Source organism: Anser anser (assembly GCF_964211835.1).
Source record: "Anser anser genome assembly, chromosome: 7".
Classification (NCBI taxonomy): domain Eukaryota; kingdom Metazoa; phylum Chordata; class Aves; order Anseriformes; family Anatidae; genus Anser; species Anser anser.
In genome coordinates this window covers 19,151,572-19,172,513 of record NC_139727.1, presented here as the reverse complement: position 1 = coordinate 19,172,513, position 20,942 = coordinate 19,151,572, and the positions used below count along the sequence as shown (strand labels likewise).

The following is a 20,942-nucleotide window of genomic DNA, read 5'->3' as shown; positions in this document are numbered from 1 at the left end:
GTTGCCTTTTATGATGGCATCACCATCTGGGTAGATAGGGGGAGAGCAGTGGATGTCATCTACCTTGACTTTAGCAAGGCTTTCGATACTGTCTCCCACGACATCCTGCTAGCAAAGCTGAGAAAGTGTGGGATAGAGGAGTGGACAGTAAGGTGGGTTGAGAACTGGCTGTCTGGCCGAGCTCAGAGGGTGGTGATCGGCGACACAGAGTCCGGCTGGAGACCTGTGAGTAGCGGTGTTCCCCAGGGGTCGGTGCTGGGTCCGGTCTTGTTCAACATCTTCATCGACGACCTTGATGAGGGAATAGTGTCTGCCCTCAGCAAGTACGCCGATGACACAAAGCTGGAAGGAGTGGCTGACACACCAGAAGGTTGTGCTGCCATTCAGCGAGACCTGGACCGGTTGGAGAGATGGGCAGGAAGAAACCAAATGAGGTTTAATAAGAGCAAGTGTAGAGTCCTGCACCTGGGAAGGAACAACCACACGTATCGGTACAGGCTGGGGGGCGACCTGCTGGAGAGGAACTCTGAGGAGAAGGACCTGGGGGTCCTGGTGGACGACAGGTTGACCATGAGCCAGCAGTGTGCCCTGGTGGCCAAGAGGGCCAATGGGATCCTGGCATGCATTAAAAGGAGTGTGGCCAGCATGTCAAGGGAGGTAATCCTCCCCCTCTATTCTGCCCCGGTCAGGCCTCACCTGGAGTACTGTGTCCAGTTCAGGGCTCCCCAGTACAAAAAAGACAGGGATCTCCTGGAAAGAGTCCAGTGGAGGGCCACAAAGATGATACAGGGCCTGGAGCATCTTCCCTGTGAAGAAAGGCTGAGAGACCTGGGTCTGTTCAGCCTGGAGAAGAGAAGACTGAGAGGGGATCTTATCAATGTTTTTAAATACCTGAGGTGTGGGAGACAGAGGGATTTGGCCAACCTCTTTTCAGTGGTTTGTGGGGACAGGATAAGGGGTTATGGCCACAAAATGGAGCACAGGAAGTTCCGCACCAACATGCGAGAGAACTTCTTCACAATGAGGATGATGGAGCACTGGAATGAGCTGCCCAGGGAGGTTGTGGAGGCTCCTTCTCTGGAGATATTCAAGGCCCGTCTGGACGCCTACCTGGGCAGCCTGCTCTAAGGAACCTGCTTTGGCAGGGGGGTTGGACCCGATGATCTTTCAAGGTCCCTTCCAACCCCTACAATTCTGTGATTCTGTGATTCTCCCTGAGCGTCCTCACAGTTGTTCTCCGGAGCACGTAATGTGCAAAATGGGCTTTTGATCTGATCCCAGACATCCCACAGATGATCTCTTTGTAAATAAGTCTTTCAGTGTGCCTTCATTTACAAATAAGGAAACAGATATGGAAAGATTAAGCAAATTAACCAGAATTAAAAAAAGAAAAGCCAAGGCAGAGATGGAGCTGGCACCATCTTGCTCTCTCACATCTTCCATCCACAGATTGAAATGTAACTGGCAGAGAAAGAGTGGAAAAGTTTAACCTGCAGAATTACTTCTTGTTTAATGTGCTAACATAGGGTCATTGTAGAAAACAGCAAGAAAATGTTGACATTTCTATTTTCAGTTGTGAAAGAATTAGTCTGTAAAATTTAAAAAGTTTAATTTGGGGAAGGGTTCCTTACAGCAGACCATGCTCAGCATTACCCAGATACTGCTCAGATATTAATGCCCAGGTATTAAGCATTTAGATACTTGCATATGCTAAGTAAATCTTGCTGCTATATCTGTACCAGGGTGGAACAGAAGGGCATGGAGGTACCAGGTACTGTATGTTTGCATAAAGGCATGCTGTTCTGTGCTCCTTTCCTAGTAATCCCTGACATTCAGTTTGTCTTTTTGACCATCCCTGACGACTGAACCATTGCTTTCATAGGACTGGACAATCATCTCGGAGCCCATCTTATCACGTGTATAGTTTGGGTTATTTTTTCTATGTATATAAGTTCATCTCTGTTTCATTTCATCTGACATTTTATTGGCAAGTCACTGAATATCCTAAGGTTCTTCTGCAGCTATTCGTGGTTCACCCTGTTTTTTCTGCTACTCTGGATAGCTTAATGTCAACAGAAAACCATGTCACTCCACTATTGAACCTTTATCCAGTTCAGTTTTAAATCCATCAAATGGCACAGGTTCCAACACAGTGCCGTGAAGGATCACAGGTGACTGACCTCCATGCTCTGAAGCAGTTAGTTCTCCATGAGAAGACCTTTCCTTGTATCTCCTGGCAGCTTAGTGTCTTTAATTGCCTTTGCCTGGGAAACCTTCTGAGATGTTTTTTGGAAACCAAATAAACTCTGTCAAGGAGATCAGCCTTATCCATAACCCTTTCAGTAACGCTAATGTGTCCCTTTTTCCTTTGTGGAAGAAAGCATATCAAATTTATTCCTGTCTGCTAATTCTGCTCTTGATTATAGTTTTCACTAATTTAGATACAGATGCTAGAAGCCGTAGCTCTCCAGATCAGCACTGCAAGCCTTTTAAAATATTTTTACTGACTCCTGAGGAAGCGGTAGGGATGTTAACCTGCCATTCAGCACATACATACGTACTTCCAATATATTTGTTACCTATGGAAAAGGTGTTTAGGGAGCTTAGGGGACATTGGAGTGTTGCACATACTGCAAGCAGGGGGGCTCTGGGGGATGTTGCTGTGCTACATGAGACACTAGGGTAAGTTTGTAAGTTTGGGAATATTGTAGTTGTCATGTTTTTTTTTTTAAAATAACAACATTATTTTGAAAAAATTAAGCTGCTGATAAACAGAATAGAAGACAAGTTGAAGTCCGTAAGTGTAAAAGAAAGTCTCCTGAAGACAAGGCCTTGCTAAAGTTTTTTTAAGCATATGGGTCTGTGGCAATGAGCTGAAGGGTTGCCTGTGGAAACATGGGATATTTCTGCCCTCCAGTGGAAGCATGGGAAAGTGCCTTTCAGAAGTTGTCAAGGCTGGAAAATGGATGGGAGCCCATATGAGAGTGTTAAGAAGCTTCCAGGAAACTCATTGCTTTTGATTCTTTGTCCCCTGAATTATCATCAGCATTTCTCAACAACAACCGCTTGGTCTTCTTTAGGTCTCTTGCCCATGTGTGCTGATACACCCATCATTACTCCTACTGAATTGAATTTTCCAGTTTTGGGGCACTGAACCTAGTAGATGATGTGCAACCAGTGACATTTCAGTGTTGTAGTATGTGATTCTGGCTTGGAAGTGTGTTTTGGGGAGCACTCAGCAATCAATGCAAGTCATGTTCAACTCCTGGCATGTCTTGTGCCCCTCTCTAAAATGAGTTGAGTACTTGGGAAGTGTATTAAGAAATACTTTCCCCAATTGCAAAAAAGTCAAATGAGGTGTTGAGCTGCTGTGAGTTGAGGAGTTTAGGTCCTTCCAGCTTCCTGATATTCCCAAAATGAGATAGCTTGCATCATTTTTCAAGCCAAGGAATAATCTACATTAGAAAGACGTGGGGTTTGGGGTGGTTTGTTTGGTTTGGATTTCTTTTCTTTTCTCTAATTAGTACATGATAATATTGAAATGTTGACAGAGCACTTGGCAGATTTCTCATGTGGTGAATTTAGGATTTGCAGCAGTGAATAAAAGAAAGCTATGTTTTTTCCTCATGTGAGCCACCATATGTTAAATACTGTCTGATAAAAACTTCCTTTTATCTAGTCAAGACAAGTTGTAAGATTGAACAGCTCGTCTCTCCCCTTGTAGAACAAAAACAGACTTCCAGATCAGGCGCCAGGCACTGTGGAACACAACTCTTTTTTTTTTTTTTTGCCATTGCTTTTATACATTGCAAGAAGGGGCTGAGTTTCTCAATCTATTCCCATCCGTTTATATACAGATACATTGGAAGTGCCAATATACAAATGGCCTCACTGGGTCAGACAAAAGATGGTGCTAACTCTGTATCCTGTCTCTGACTGTGCCAGGCATCTAGGAAAAAGACCCAAGGAGATGCTTGGGATATTAATTGGTAATCCACCAGTCTCCAATGATTTGGGACTAAGGAACTTCCTGCGTATGGGTGCTGTCTATATATTTAGTAGCTCTCAATGATTTTTCCCCCTTGATTCTTCTTAGCCACTTTATATGTGCCATGCAAGTTCTAGAGCTTTCTCATCTCCTGAGTTGTCTAATTCCTGCAACAGAAATCAATCCTGTGATCCACACTGTTACACCTCTTGGTACTTTTCCCAGTTGTACTCTATAGTTTTTGAGATGGGAGAGGAGATAAAGATGGCCAAATCAGCCCATTGCTGCATGCGCAAGATTAGGATTTTTTTTCTTGACATCCATCACCGCATTGCTTCAGAATTCCAAGTGAAAATATTTCTTTGTCCCTTGGTATCTTTAAGTCCTTCTGCATTTTTTCACCTTGTGCTTTTCTTTGCTATCTTTAGTGATTCAATATCCTCAACCAATGATGTCGTTTTACTTATTCCTCCCTTTTACAGATAGTCTATAAAGATGTTGAACAGGAGAGATTTGAAGAACTCTTGGCCTCCTTCCATTAGGAAAACCAGCCACTTATTACTATCTGCTGTTTCCTATTTTTAACCTTTTTTTAATCAATGCAAAGACCTTTCCTCTTATCTCATGGCAGCTTAATTTTTATAACAGCCTTTCAAACCTTGTCAAATGCCTTCTGGAAATCCAAGCCAACTATATCAACCAGATCTCTCCTGCCCATGTGCATGTCCTCTTCTTCAAAGAACTCCAGTAGACTTGTGAAGCAAGTTGGCTCTTCCCCAAAGAAGTCAGATTTATCCATGTGTCAACTAATTCTGTTAGTACAGATGTTGGGCTTAGTTGTGTACAGCTCTCTGGATCACATCAAAAAGCCGCTTCCATCCCTCAGCGAGCAGAGCTAGTTACAAACCACAGTTAGTAGTTCACCTTGAGTTCATTCAGAAGTGCTGAGTGAACACCATCTGGGGCTGGAGATGTGTTAATATTCATTTAGTAGACTCGGGTCCCCTACTGACACTTCAATTGATGGCGGTTACTCTGGTGATTCCCCTGGGAAGGAAGATTGCGGTAGCAGGATCTCCCCAAGATCTTCCATGCTGAACTGAGGGGTAGAAAGTGCACTGAGTGTTTCCTCAGATGGCTTTGTTCTTCTCAGTGTGCTCTTTCTAGAGCATGATCCTCTGGAGACCCTACAGCCTACCGTCAGGCTTCTTGCTGTTGCTGTGATTGAGAAGGATGTATTATTTGTTTTTAAGCCTTTTGAAGTTGTTACTTCATATGTGTATATATACATATGTATAATGTCCTTCCTTATGGTGTTTTTCCTTTTAACTGGACAGGGTTTGATTCTTTGTTTTCTTTTTTTCTTCTTCTTCCTTTTCAAATATGAAACCTCTTCATATTTGAAGGATGCCTTCTTGCTTTTAGTATACTATCTTATCCTGCTGTTCAGCCACACCAGCTTCCTTCTGACTTTTCATATGTCCATTGTTGATGTACGTTTGCTATATGCTTCCAGCCAGTTACGTTCTGCTGCTAAGATTTAATTCTCCCAATGAACTTTTAACTGCTCTTTGAATTACCTTTTTTTTTTTTTAAGTGCAAGAGTCGTGCTTTTATTTTAAACCTCTTTTCAGACCTTCAGCCATGTTAAATCTCAGTACCTCATGGTTCCCCCTATAGGGAGGCTCTTCAGTGGTAGTACTTTGAACTGGACCTTGCATATTGTTCAGCATCAAATCACAAGTTTGAGGAAGTTCCTCTTTTTAGGAGGAAGTTATTACACTCTTCTGTTTTTCACTTCAATCTGCACTACGGAGTGTGGCTCCACACTTCTCTTGAGGGCAGTTCTCATCAATAGCATCATCATAGCAGCATTTTTCCATTGCAAGTTACCTCCCCGGCAGTCTGTTGTTGCTGCATGTCAGTAGTCTGGCAAATGTGCTCAGGAGTCCTGAGCATTTTCTTCCTCCTCTCCTTTCCTGTGTTTGACTTCTGTGTCCCTGTGGTGCAACCAGAGCAGAGTCTGCCTGGTTGCTTCTCATCATGTCGGATTCTTGTGCTCTGGGTAGGGTTTCTGATGGCTAGTCGTTCAGTTCACACTCTGCCACATCCCAGTTCAGACCAACCCCAGGGGTCCTGTTGACAAGTCCTTCTTCTGCTATGAGGCTGATCCTTTTTTGCCTGGCAGAGTTGCAGAGTTAACATCAGTGAGAAGAAGCAGTTTGCAGAGGTGGCTGCTTTGGGACGAAGTAGAAGAGGAACTGGCTTTTAGACTTGTGCAAACTGAGCGCCTGTATTCACAAGTTCAACCTGTGGCTGGTGGCAGCTCTTTTAGTTTTCTTCAAACCTAGGGTTTCTCCCTGGCTTCTCACTATCTTCCTGTCTAAAGTGGTGTTGGAGTTTCATTTCGACAGGAAGATCCATCTTCCAGTAACAGGAGTCTTATGCTCTTAGGACCAAATCCATACTTCATTGCAAGTTTTGGAGTGTGGTGACAGTGAACATGTAGCAGCACGTCCTATTGCAGTCACTCAGTGGTAGGACATACGTATGCCACTTCTTGAAGAAAGCGGGTACTTGTGTCCTTCAGGATGAGCAGACCTCTTACAGACGGGGTTCTGTGTTGAGAGGGATTGAACTGGCAGCAAGTGCAATCCCATTTCTGTGCCATGGACTGTCTTGGAAGAGGAGAGAGGCTCAAGGATACACTCCTTGTGATGTTGCAGGGTGTTTTCCAGATTCACAGGGCACAATGCATACAAGTGACCTGCCCTGAAGGACCCCAGTGCCTGCCTATGTATCTGGCAGGGTCCAAGACATGGATTTTGCTTTTGAAAGTGATACAACAAGGATGAAAAGTCCTAGCAAATAAGTCAAATTAAAAGAGGTTAAGCACAGGATAGTATCAGGACAGAGTTGGTTAAGCGGGACCCAGTTTCACTGATCTCTTCCCACAGTTTCATCTGTCTGCCAGAAAAAAACAAGCAGAGTGAAAAATCTCGCTTTGTGTGCACACGTACTTGCTTTGTAAGGAAAAATCTGCTTCCTGCCTGCTCCCACTTTTTCAGTAGGATCCTATGTAATATTCCCCTCCTCCCCGCCTTCTCCTTATATGTCACCTTTTTTTCAAAGTAAATTAGGATGAAATATTCCGGATGCAACAACTTCAGCAGTGGCAGCATTTGACGTTTGCCAAATGATGGTTTTGTAGTAACACTTTTGGAGGTCTGGTCTGGTGACCCCAGTGCAATGAACAGCTCTTCTTTGGTGATCTGTGGGCACATTGGGGGAGCCACTGAACTCTGTCAAGAAAAACAGAGTTCATCCATCTGCTGCAGCAGCGTCTCCAGGTCCTGTCACACATGGGTCTGCTTGACAACTTGGAAGAGGTTATACAGGAACCATTGCAAAAATGGCTCTGGGCAGCCCTTGGAGAAGACACGAGTTCGCTCAAAGTAGACTACTTCTGAGCAGTCATCAACCTGGAAACCATTTAGGAAACTTTTTTCCTAGAAAGTTAGGGACGTTTAAAAACAAGAAGCAAGTTCATACAGGTTGCCGGGCAAAATACAGAGTTCACTGTTGTTTGAAACCCATGGGACTTTAACAAATGTGCAATGAATAGCAAACATGGTGAGCTGGATATATAAATATGTCTAGCATCAGTATATTGATTTGTTCTCCACATTAAAATAATCTAGAAAAAGAATAGAGCAATCAAGTCTTTTTAATGAGTATTGCTGTTGCCATGGTGAGCATTTACTTATGCAAGCAACATAGTCCTACATTAAGGGTGGAGGCAAAAGGGCCATTAAGTGTTTATGTGGTTAGATGAGCAGATTTGGGATCCATGGGAACTAATTAGCAGTTTGCAATACACTTACCAGATCATGAAATTTTGTAAAGCAGAAGAGCAACAAGCAGAATTAACTGTGATTTGAGCAACGTGAAGCTGTAATTAGAATGAATTTTCCTTGAGATCACATCTCGCTTTCCTAGGAAGTACTTTCTAACATTGTAAGTTGGCCATGGCTCTTCCACGTTGACTCTGACAAGTTGCCTTAAAATAGCTTTGGTCCTTTGCTCTTTTTGCCCTTTGGCCAGTTGGGGTCAGCTGTCCTGCTTCTGTTCCCTCCCAGCTCCTGCTGCACCCCCAACCTCATCGCTGGCAGGGCAGTGTGAGAAGCTGGAAAGTCCTTGACTCAGTGTAAGCACTGCTCTGCAACAATTAAAACAAGTAGGAGGCATTTCTTCTCAGAAAGAGCGGTCAGGCTTTGGAATGGGTTGCCTGGGAAAGTGGTGGCGTCACTGCCCCTGGGGGTGTTCAAGGAAAGGTTGGACCTGGTGCGTGGGGACATCCTTTAGAGGGTGACATTAGTAGCAGGGTGATGGTTGGACCAGACAATCTTGAAGGTCTTTTCCAACCTTAGTGATTCTATGTTACACTGATGAAAGGCTAGAGCCTGAGCTGGAAAACCTGTGGAATGTGTGGAACAAGGTAGATCAGGATGCAATTTGCTAGGTTCTGCTGTTTTGCCACCTAAATGTACCCGTAAAAGTGGCCTAGAAGAAAGCTGGAGAGGGCCTCTATCAGGGAGTGTAGCCATGGAACCAGGAATAATGGCTTTGAGTAAATGGAGGGGAGATTTAGATGAGATGTGACGTGAGGAAGAAATTCTTCACTCGGCGCACAAAGCGCACATGGGAATTAGGGCTGAAGATGCACCTTGCTTCTGTTCTTTTCCGTAAAGAATAGAATGAAATTACCTAAAAAACAGGGTTAAAAATAAACCCAGGACACAGGATGGGAGGTGCAGGGCAGTCCCCGTGGCCGAGGGGCAGCCTTTCTCTCTGGCAAGCCAAATGGCCCGGGGGAGCCAGCTCCAGAAAAGGGGCCCTCAGCCCCCCAACCCTCCTCCTTGTCCACGTGAGGGCATCTTCCAGGCCGCTCCCAACACAGCCGCCTTTGGCCACGCGTGGGCCACTCCATCACAGAGGCTTGCAGAGGTCACAGTGGCCACCACTGCCCCGCCTTTGCTGCGGGCCCTATAAAACAGGCCCCCTGCAGCTGGCCCAGCATTCGCTGAGCATCTGGGCCCTCTGACTGCCAGCTTGTGCGGCAGGAGGAAGACTAGAAGAGCAAGGCGAGCAGCAGGCCTCCTTGGTGTGCGAGGACAGCGATGCCGTCCTGTGAAGCACCAAGAAGGAATGCACCTGAGCAGAAGGAGATGTGTCGTGGGCGGAGGGATAGCGCCGGCGGCACAAGGGACACCAGTGCCCAAGGGACCTCTGGCGCCCAGCCCACAGACACACACAGGCGGTACCATTGGCACCGCAACGATGCGGGGAACAGGCTGGCCCCTCACACACCCAGCGACAGGGGGCCTGGGCCTTACCATAGGAGCAATGGTGACGTGGGGCGAAGGCGGGAGCATCGGGCAGACAGCCGCGGGGAGCAGAGGCGTGCCCATAGTCCCGAGCACAGTGCAAGACCCAGTAATGGCCGTAAACCAGAGGGCAGCATCGGACCCATGCATGAAAATCAAGCCGACAGTGGTTTGGGACCGAGGCATGGGACTGGACGACCCCCTGGTTCGGCACCCTGGCCTGAGAACATTCCGGACGGAAGACATCCCGTTTGGGCAGTCCCGGGCAAGGACTGGCTTAGCCTTCTGCCCAACACCGTGGAGCCCATGGAGCTGGATCCACCAGATGTGGAGGAACGGATGGAAGTGGATCCATCTCTGCCGGGACAGGCCTGGGACTACTGCGGCATGTCTTTGTGCTCTGCCATCCGAGAGCACCAACAGCATCGCAGGAGTGCCCGGCGAGCCCCCTACTCGTTGCTCAGGCTCCATCGCAAGCATTAGCTTGGAGCCACCAAACACCACGGACATCCCGCAGGCCTGCCTGCAAGATGTCCCGGCAATAAACAGCTCTTGCCAATTCTCAGGGGTTGTGTGAGTGCTTCTTCTTTTTTGGGGGGGGAGAGGAATGGGCTAAAGTTGCACCAGGGGAGGTTTAGGTTGGATATTAGGAAGAACTTCTTTACCGAAAGGGCTGTTAGGCATTGGAATGGGCTGCCCAGGGAAGTGGTTGAGTCACCATCCCTGGAGGTCTTGAAAAGACGTTCAGGTGTAGAGCTTCGTGATATGGTTTAGTGGAGGACTTGTTAGTGTTAGGTCAGAGGTTGGACTAGGTGATCTTGGAGGTCTCTTCCAACCTAGCTGATTCTGTGATTCTGTGATATGCAAAGTATTTTCTCAAAAATAAACAAGAGTGAAAAAAAAAAGCAACTTCATGCCATCTTCTGTCTACAGATCCAAACACCTAAATTCAGAACTTGTGAAGAGATTAGAGGGAAGTTAGTGACTTGTCTCTTTCCTTACTGTAATACTTTCTCTTCTTCTACATTCAATGGGCAGTTATCATCAGGGACAAGCAAGCATGCAGTCACGGGAAGTTTGTTTTGCGCTTACCTTGTATTACTGTAAAAACTAGGGTTTGAGCGCTAGAATATAATTCACTACCACTCATTACACCCAACCTATAGCTGATTTAGTTGGTGAATTTGAGGATATCAGTCTGAATTTTATCTCAGTACTAAACCATGATTTAGAAAGAATAAACTCAGAATTAGTATGTTATAGGTGAAAAGTCCCTGGCAATTCCTCAATGAACTGCATTTGACTCAAGCTGTGTCAGTCTGCAGAGGGATGTTAGATGTTGTGCTTCAACCCAACAACATAAATCTAATATTTTATTCAAAAAGGTTGCTTATTTGTACTAGCATTAGCATGTGAGAAGAGAAATGTGCCAAGAAGGCCATTAATGCATAATACTGCAGGGTGCTGCAATAGCAAAGATAAAGAAAGCCAACTGAAGTGCATTGTGCTCTCAGTTTATTCTCATCAGCCAGACAGAAGAGCTTTCTGTTTGCAATGTATGTGTCTTGGAGCACAATAACGTTTCTTTGCAATCTGATCCTAACCCCACTCCTCTGCTGTAATGAGCACAGCTGTGGAAAAAAGCCAACAGCAGCTTTCTTGAGAGTTGGGATGGGGTGACTGGGAAGTGAAACTCAGTGCAGTGCAGTGCAGTGCAGTGAGCTAAAGCATATATAGCTACCTTTTGTCCAGTGGGTGTAATATTTCACTTGAAGATCTTTATAACACAGTAAAACTCAAATAAATAAATAAATAAAACAAAAAGATGTACCACATACCCGCTGCATGGAAATGTGATGACAATAGGGTATGTGTAGATATTAAACCAGTATTTCTCCCACCCAGCAACTGTGACGATGCCCATTGCACAAGGAAAACTGGTGGGGATTTTTCTTAATGAAAGTGTTGAATTGTCAGCAAGGAAATGCTGTACAGATAGACATGATTTCAGCAAGAGTTCATTTGGTAAAAAAAAATGTTGATGGATAACATTCTTAAATGATATTTCAATCTGTATTGATTTGATTTCATTCAAATGAAATTGAGATGCCAATAATTTCATTTGGCATGTCAGAGTGCAGTGTTCGAGGTGCAATAAAAAATGATTTGCTTTCCCTTGGAATTTTGTTTTCCATTAAATTCCAGGTGTTGTTGTTGCTGCCTGGGGTAGCAGCATCTTGGAGCTGGAAAAGGTTACTCACGTTTCACTATTCCACTGTCAGCAATGAGTTTTCCACCCAGCGTTAATCCAGCCTACTGTAGACAATAGCGCTGTCAGCAACTGTTTTGGGTTCAGTCCCTCACTGCCAAGCCAAGATAGAGATGCATTGGCAACAAGGCTGTTTCTTTGGTCTCCAGCTAGCACCCGCATGATAGCAAGTCCAATTTTGATTGGAATCATTTGAAGGTTCTAACATTTGCATCTCTTCAATCAGCTTTCACCATCCAGAGTTAAAAAAAAAAAAAAAAGGAAGGAAAAAAAAAAAGGTCCCCCTCCTTGCGCAGTATCTTTTAATACTGTACAGAGCAGGAAACACCACAAGAGGAAGGAATATTCCACATCCTCCCTCCACCCCTTTTAATTAAAATTGAGTAAAGTCTTGTTTTTGTAAGTAAGTCTATACTGTCATGTATCATGTTTGAACTATTTCAGGATATTCTCAGCATTAGGCATATTTCAAAAGTGGAAATATTATTTTAACCAGAGCTGAAAGTGGGATTTTCCAAAGTGGGGCACCAAATGAGAGCCTTGTTGGAAGCATCCGGCTGTTTCATTAGAGAAAAAAGGAGGAACGTGGATCTAGAAAATAAAATGCACAGTTTAGTGATGTGTCAGTAGAACTACATATTTAATACAGTCATGAAGTAGGGCCCAGGCCGATGTAGTGTTGCAAGGACCGGGACCGCCTAGGTTCAGCAGAGCGTTTGCAGAGCAGTCCAGGTAAGTTGGGTGGGTGCAGTTTGGGCACTGCAATGCTGCTTGCTTATTGCTGCTCTGCTTGTCACTGTCTGCGCAAATGTTAGGTGTTCAAAGGCTCTGCACATTCAGGAAGGTAGGCTGGTAGTGACGTGGGCATGTTGGTTACTTCACTTGCAAAACTCAGATTCCCAAAACGTTTTGTTTCTTTTTTTTTTTATTTTTTCACCTTCCTCTCAGTTTCAGTGAAAAACAAGGACCCAATTCCCTAAAAAACAACCTGATAATCTTGTGCTCTGTTGAAAGAACTCTATTTCATACCCGTACAGGATTATCACCTCCCTTTGAGCTGGTGGTTTGTATCCCAGCTAAAAGTGAAGGATTTATTCTGCTGAAAACACACTGTGAGTTTTCTCGTTGGTCTGCAGCCCTCAGACAGATTCAGAGAGCATTCAGATTTCTCATGGCCGTGATCCAGGCAGTGAGGAAAGAATGTTTGGAGAACCACTAGCTGTATGCAACCACTTTAATTCATGGCTTTATACTGCAATCAGTGATTTGCCGTGAATTTTTATTAGCAGGTATTTCACAGTAAGAAATATCCAGTTAGCCTTGTTTTTCTGCTTAACAGAAAAAAAAAAAATCATGAAAATCAATGATACAGAAACTCTGCTCATGCAAACTGTTTCATCAAGAAGGGAAAAAATCATGTTCAGTTCATACACGAAAATTTGTACTTCTTTCTGGCATATGAGTGACTAGTATTGTGTGCTAGTGTAGTAACAGGATAAAGGCAATCAAAATACACTCACGTTCATACAAGATTCTTGCACCTGCTTAAATCTGAGAGAGGTGTGGGTTTTTCTGATCAAGTTGATTGTGAGCATAGACAGGGGAACAGTCATGTATTTTGAAGGGAGTGCTGCATTTCCCCAAGCTACAAGAGGACAAGTTCCTACAGCAAACATAAGGAAAACTGTGAAATTTGGGTGTGGGGGCTTTTTTTCTTCCTTGCATGTCCTATGTTCAGATAAGGTCCCACTGCAGTGCTCTTACTTGTGCTAGACAGAACCTAATAGGCATAATTTGTTGAATAAGGTATTACCAACCTTTTGTCACATTTAGGAATTCAACAGTATTAGACTTTTTAAGAGCCTGGATGATGAGAAAGTCTTTATGAACTGTTTTAACTGACTGTACTTGAATGCATTCAATTACATTTCTCAGTGAAATTGGTCTCCATGCAATAGAAAGTCTGCAAAGCCCCATAATTCAAACAAATCTCTTATTTGCTTAACTGTTGAAACAACTCACAATGAGCACAGCTTAATATAACAGCATAATACCATGATCACATTGCAGAGTTCTAATTGAAAAGTAATTTACTTTTAAATAGGGAAGATCATTTCTTTGTTAGTTTTTTAACTTTATGTTTTTAATTTCAGATCTCCTTCCCCTTCCAGAGGAAGTTAGAGATGCCATAGCTTTAATGTCTGTTTTAGCTGCAACTCAAATGTTCGCTTTCTGTAAGAAAATCTAAACCAGGAGGTATGCTATTTCTCCTGATTTGAAAGTCATTAAAGGCAAGTACACTGTAAGTTCAAGTGCTGGTAGGTCAAAGAGAAATTCACAGCCCTGACAGCATGAACTTGAAAAGAAAGACAACCCTTTCTTTTCAATGCAATTGTCCATGCAGCTGCAGCTTTCAATTGCATAGTCTCCCTGAGCACATTGCTTTTTAAAAATCCAAATGAAATCTCTCTGATTTGGATTTTCAGTTGAATGTATAAGACATAGAAGGAAGTGGTAGCAGCTAAGTCAGGAATTAAAGCTACTGCACTGCTGACCTCAGACAGATGTTCTGGAAGAGGGAGACCTGAAATAAGGAGAAGCTATGTTATCATTTATCATACTTTCTCCTTATATCTACTTACAGATGACTTGCTGACAAGGATTTGCTACCCTCCAATGAGGAAGAGCAAGAAGGAAATCATCATATTGATCTTCAGTCTTCCAGTCTTCCATGTTTTCTAATTGCAAACAACACTGAAAAAGTAAAAGGTGTGTATCCATCTATCTACACACATCAGTAGGTAGATATATCTCTACATGTATCTGTAGGTAGATAGATATATACTTTTTACTTTTTCAGTGTTGTTCGCAATTAGAAAAAATGAAGGAGTAGAAAATCAATGTGATGTTTTCCTCCTTGTTCCTCCTCCATGGAGGGCAGCAAATCCTCATCTGCAAGAAAATCCTTACTCTAACAAGTCAAGATCTGTGGATAACACCTATCCCTCCTAGGAATGAGCTAACATTAGGTTAGCAAATACCATGCAGAAAATATTTATGGACATACTAATCTGCCTCAACCCAGTGTCTCTGCTAAAGGGCAAAAAATCCCTTTCGGATTTAGGGCAATGGCATGTCAGTGCCCCTGGCTAATACAGCTCTGGGCTGGATGGGCAATGTTACTGCCGACGGGACAAATCACAGTCTTCTTGTGCCAGTACTTTTATCCAACAGCTTGGTGTCTTTGATCAGCGTCTTCCTGCTTTCACTATCCATGGAGATGTCCTGGTACGATTTTGTAATTCTGTATTTGTGAACGAGCTAATAAATTGCAATAATGTGATGGAGCTTGAAATGAATTCTGTAATGTTACGTGATTGACAGTAAAATAGGTAAAGAGCTGGTCTTTTTCTTGATATTTTTGTTCTTACTGATCACAGCATGTATCTGAAAGGGATGTTTGAAAGTAAAAAATGTGCATTTGTGTGTCATGAGAGCACAGACATTTGATACCTGGAGGAAGAAACACAAAACATAGGCATTGCCACACAGAGGGACAGTGCTTAGAAAATATTTATTCTCTGTTCTTGTTGCCTGACTGCAGTTTTGGGGTGAGCATTTTCCTTTCAGACAGTGTAAGCCTGTGGAGAGCTGAGTGTACTCTGAGAGTATATTGCAGTCTTCTCAACAGGGTTTTGGGTTTGTACACTTGTTTTCTGGGTTTGGTTTCCAGTAATGGTTTGTCAAGGGACATCTCCCCACCCAAATTATACACTGACTCCAATGGACGAGTATCTTAAGCAGAAGCTAGAATAGAAGTGTTTTGCACAGGGGTGGGACCTCTGAGAGGATGAGTGGCAGTACACCATGAAGAAATACAGATTTGCTCTCAATGCCTCTCAAGAATTTGCTTTCAGGGATTTCCAGGCTCTGGATCTTGCTGGTTGTGTAAAATACAGTGTCGCTGTACCATGCTTCTGTCTGTGGCCTGAATGTGGCTAACTCTTCTGAGCCCCACACAAACAGGGCGTAGTTGAAGGTAAGGATCTCATGGAAATGACACAAGGCGCTTTTTATTTCACGTTCACTCATATAACCATTCATAGATCTCCTGTTCTCCAAAATCACTCAGAAATACCCAAACCTGAGCTTTTTGGACTAATCATAACAGGAGGGGAAGAGGGCTGGCCAGCGTGGAAGGGAAGGCATGGAAGCCGCAGCACCATTTGCCACATCTGCTCTCCCTCACATCGCTTTCAGATTTGAAGCCTCCTTGTTACACGAATCTGATCATTATCTTCTGCCACTCTTCATTCATGGTTGGGATTGCATCTCTCTTACTAGCATTAACCCATCCAGAAATTTCTCCGTGACTTCAGGTACCAGTCAGCCAAACAGCAGTTGGGTGCCACAGGTAGTCCCAGGTAGGTCATTTTGCCAGGGCTAAAACATGTATGTTCAGATCTACAGAAAAAAATAATGACAACAGCGAAGATTTGAGGTAATTTTGTCTTTCATGTATCACAAACTCATTTTTCAAGTGTAGCATTAGCTGAAGCAGAATGCTAGAAAGACATTAGCTTTATTGTAAGAATCATAGGGAGATATAATGAGGTAAAACTGATTTAGTGGGCACAAAAATACGGTTTGCTTTTGTGATATTTTTTCCCCACTCCATTTGTGCGTCTTAGGCTCATTGGACATATTTTCTTGCAGACGGGATCTGATCATCACCATCCAACTATTGCAACTCAGGTTATTCTAGTCTTTGCAGAGATTCATTACTTCTGTTTGCAGAAGTGCATTGCCTTTACAATGGGTGCTATAGTGACTGGGACAGCCAACAAAACTGAATATAAAGCCACCAAAATAGCTGTTAAATGAGCAAGTGCCTGTCACTGAGGAAGGCTCCAAAATCCTGGGTTTTATCCAGCCCAAACTGTTCCGTCCGCTCTTATCAGGGAGCTGATGGCTGGTTCCCATTTGGTTACAATTTACATCTAGTTGGCAGCGTGCAGCTGGAGAGAAGCCAAGTTTTGTATCACGATGACTGTTTGGTAACAGATGTCTAATGTTTCCCAACACATTTAGCTCATGTGATAGGAATCATGAGCTAGTTTAGTAAAGCTGAGCAGTTGGGTAATTACAAACCTTTGCTCCCATCATTTTCTCATTTATTCTTTTTAGCTGCCTAGTTAAGATTATTCTGAATTTTTGTATTTATAGTTTGGGGGAAAAAAAAGCTTGAAATGTGTTTTGGAGTAATAGTTGTCCTATGAAGCAATTGCTTATTTAAATGGTTGGAAATTTCCAGCAGTGCAGAAAGCCACATGTTTTCCTCTCCTGTTCTGCATAACAGGCATTGCCCAAATGCTTTGGCTGTGGCCCCAGCACTGCTTTTTCAAAGTAACAGGACATGTGGACGATGGTATTTATTCATGATCCCCCTGAGAAATCTGTTTTCTTGCATGTGACGCCTGTCCATGCTGAAGGTGATACAAAACCAAGTCCTTTAACCGTGACTCTTTAGGGGTATTTATTTTATTTGGAGGGAGAGAAGGAAACAGTGATCCCACACCCCAACTCTTCCATAGGAGGACACCGATACTCGTGTGACCAATACAGTCATTTGAATGAGATTTCGGTAGGTATCTCTGTCATTCAGATTTGCAACAAACCTTGGAGGAGAGATTGGGAGATTGTGCAGCACGCTCATGTTTGACCTATATGTGAACATTTCCTCCTCTGTACTGTTTTCTAAAGTCCCAAGTGGAGAAGCTACCTCTCCTGTTAGCTACAGGAGTGAACTGTGAGCTCTGGTTGAGCTGGTTTTATAGGGCAGGTTACAAAACCCAGTTTATATTAAACAAAAAGCCCCATTAGTGCACTGGGAGTTGCTGCGTTGCCTCCCCCAAGCTCCTCTGAAAATCGCAGCCTTCGTTTTAAAAGCTCTTTATTAAAGAAGCAGAATAGGCACTTAGCAAGGATACTATGAAACACAAACTTTTTGTTGTTCCTTGCTGTTTGGATTTATTATGTTTTGACAAATTTTATCTATTTGTTATTTTTGTGTGTTTCCAGCTGTGATTTTCCAGGCATTCGGGCCTTTGATATCTGGTTTAAAAAGAACCAGTACCAAAATATCTCATGAAGGGCTCTTTCCGAATAACGTCTATTCCAATTAGGGTCAGAAAATCCCAGAAATCTCAGTATAGAAAGGTTGAGCCTGGCATCTGTATAGCTCCAGAACATCACCGAATGCAAATGTGATGCTGATCAGTGTTCACACCTCAGAGCTTGCCCAAGACATCTTCCTAATACACCTCTAGTCTATTAAATTATGAACTTAAAATACAAATATTTTCAATCACCAACTCTTGCAGAGGTCAAAAAGTCATATTTTTATCTGTCAAATTTCAGAGCACGACTACATGGCTGCGTATTTAGAATATAACTGCCTTTCTCATTAGACTCCTGAGTATCAGATGGGAAGAGACTGTGGCATCTGCAAAGTGGTACCCAGAATAAATATGCCCTGACCTGACACACTATTTTTCGCACAGAGTACTGAGTTATTTCCACATCAGCTTGCACAAGTGTCATCAAACCGTCTCTACCATTCATCCCATCTCTGTTATATTCCCAAGGAACATCCCAGGCATCCTCCACAGTATCTCAGATTTCTTAAACCTGGTCCAGAGCTGAACATATTCCAATTGCCACACCATGGCTTTTAAATTACTTCTGTATTTCTTTGCACTATGTTCCCAATGTATCAAAAGGCTCCCCTTTGTTTTGGAGATGATAAAAGTAAGACATCCCACGTGCTTATCCCTAGAACTTTTTAGGGCACAAACTGCAGAACCCTAGTAGTTTTTGTTTAGAGAGTTTAGACATGCTCAAATTAACAAAGTTAAAAGATGAAAGCTGAATTCATATTCTTAATTTTAGGGTGAGGATTGCGCCCTGATTTCTGATTTATGAGATGCCTTGGAAATATCTGCACTTGGGTATTTTTATTTAAATGACTGATGAGATTTATTCTTAACTTTGCAGGGCTGTTTCTTAGTTTGTAGGAATTTGATTTGAAGGTGGACTTAGACCTTTGTAGCTGGGAATAAAACAGAATTCAGATGTGCCTGTTGTTAGTAAGCATGTGAAGGGCTTGCATGCTTGATTTTGCACACGTTTTTGTTTCACTATATATTTTTTTAATTTCTTTTGTTTCTAGGATGCCTAGAAAGCTGCATCTAGTTTGTTTCATAGGCGTAATTGCTCTTATATGTACTGACTGCATATAAGCAGTCTTATTTGTCAGAATTAACTGAGGAATTTCAAAAAGCAATAACAATAACACTATATGTACATTTTTTAAACAAAATAATAAATTATCACATTTTTTTACTTGAAAGGCCATTAGCAGAGCTATCAGCTTCTGCAACTCAGCACACAAAATGATGAGGAAGTTGTGTCTGGAGCAGAAGATCCTTGTTCCCATCAAACCAAGGCATTTTCAGGAGGATTGGTGGATCTTCCAGGGGCTGGGACAAACATCCTGCTTGCATTGCCAGCACAGGGGCGTCTTCGACTTAGTTTTGTCCTTCCATGTCACATGACGTGAACTGTGCATCATTTTGGTAGGACTGCACTATTATTCAGGATAATTTTCCTCCGACTTTGCTGTATGTTTTTGGAGACCCTAGTCCTTCTGAGACACTGTTGTTTGACATCTCCTGTCCCCTCCTCGCTCAGCACTGAGAAATCTCGCTGCTTGCCCAGCGGAGGCAGGGTAGCTATTTCCCTGCCTCTCTGAGAGCAAGTGATCCCTCTGGCTGGCATCTTCTTTCCTGCCTCCTTCCACCAAGAGGGTCTCCCAAGCCTTGGGCAAATTTAATGCAGGGCTTTTTGAGTAGCAGTTTTGCCTCAGTTGTTTCACTGCTGAAAGGAAATTTTCTCATGCTTGGATTTCATCTTTCTAGCAATTATAAATCATTAGAGGTATTTAACTGGTCAGGAAAACAGAAGATAACTCATATGCTGCCTATACATTTATCATGAAAATTAGACCCATCTCATTGCACAGTCACTCCTAAAATGACGTGTCTTTGGTGATTTAGAAGGGAACATATAAATATGGCTTTCTCTTACCAGAGCTCCTTTCAGCTCCAGGTTTAATATGCACTTCATGATTAGTATAAAGTGATCAATAAGCAGCTGTGTCACACAAGGTTATCCCAAGTTCAAAGCAGGCTCAGTGCTGATTAGTTTCCAAAATCGGATGCAGTCAAGCTGCTGTGGTCACAGGAGCAAGGTCACTGAGAGGATCTGGTGACAGTATAAATAATAAAGCAGAGCTTATCTGATTTGTTGACAGTGTCCCCAATATAAAATTGCACTTTATTGCGTTGTATTTAGGGGTTTATGGTGTGACCTTTCACCTTTTGTGACACCTCTTGGTTTTTCTCTTTCACCACATTTTTTTTTCTTTCTCCTCCAATGTCATTTCAGTTTTAAATAGAATAAAGAAGTTGTTTTGAGGGGAGTAAGTCAGTAAATCAATGTCATCCCATTACTGAATTAGATTAGAAACAGGCATGACGGATAAGATACATTAGAAAGATAGGCAGATATGTATATATGATTGTAGCTAACACTATGATATTTTATCTCTACTCTAGCGTTATCATGCTCAAATGAAGAACTGGGGTGAAATAGCGGATTATGGTCTATCTATTAATTGCAAGATAATATGGCTGAAGTTAAATACCAAAAACTGTGCTTCCAAAACAGTTCCCCCTTTCCACCCTCCATGCCTCTCTTCATGATCCGTCAACGCTCTTTTCCCATACAAGTCTGTGTCACCAACAGCCAAAGGTTGCTCATGCACAGGGCCTTCTCCAGCAGCTGAATGTCAAACTTTATTGAGTGGGTGGATCCTGTTCATCCATTTCCCTTCCGAGCCTTTCTAAAAATACCATAAACCTTGACAAGGAGCTATTTTAGAGGAATCATATTCATGAGGATAGTCATGGGAAGCTTATTTTGGCAGGCTTGCATGTGTTGGATTTGCATGCATCCCTAGTTAAGGGCTTTGTGAACTTCTGTTACAAGCCAGTTGCACATGGGCTAAAGAGGGAGCATCTGGATTTTGAGACCTCCTGGGCTGGAATTTCTACTCCAAGTTGAGTTTATAGAAGGAAAAGAAGTGAAGATATCCTTATAGGAATGCTAATATGTGACTGAAGTCATTCATTTCAGGCATTTGCACACCAGCCCTCAGCTTATCGGATCTGATTTC

At 43.0% G+C, this 20,942-nt stretch overlaps 1 protein-coding gene across 10 annotated transcripts in view; it reads left to right on the top strand.

The window, feature by feature from the left end:
• Positions 1-20,942, top strand: part of PRKG1 (protein kinase cGMP-dependent 1) — a 467,683-nt gene that overhangs the window by 409,424 nt on the left and 37,317 nt on the right. The window lies entirely within an intron of this gene.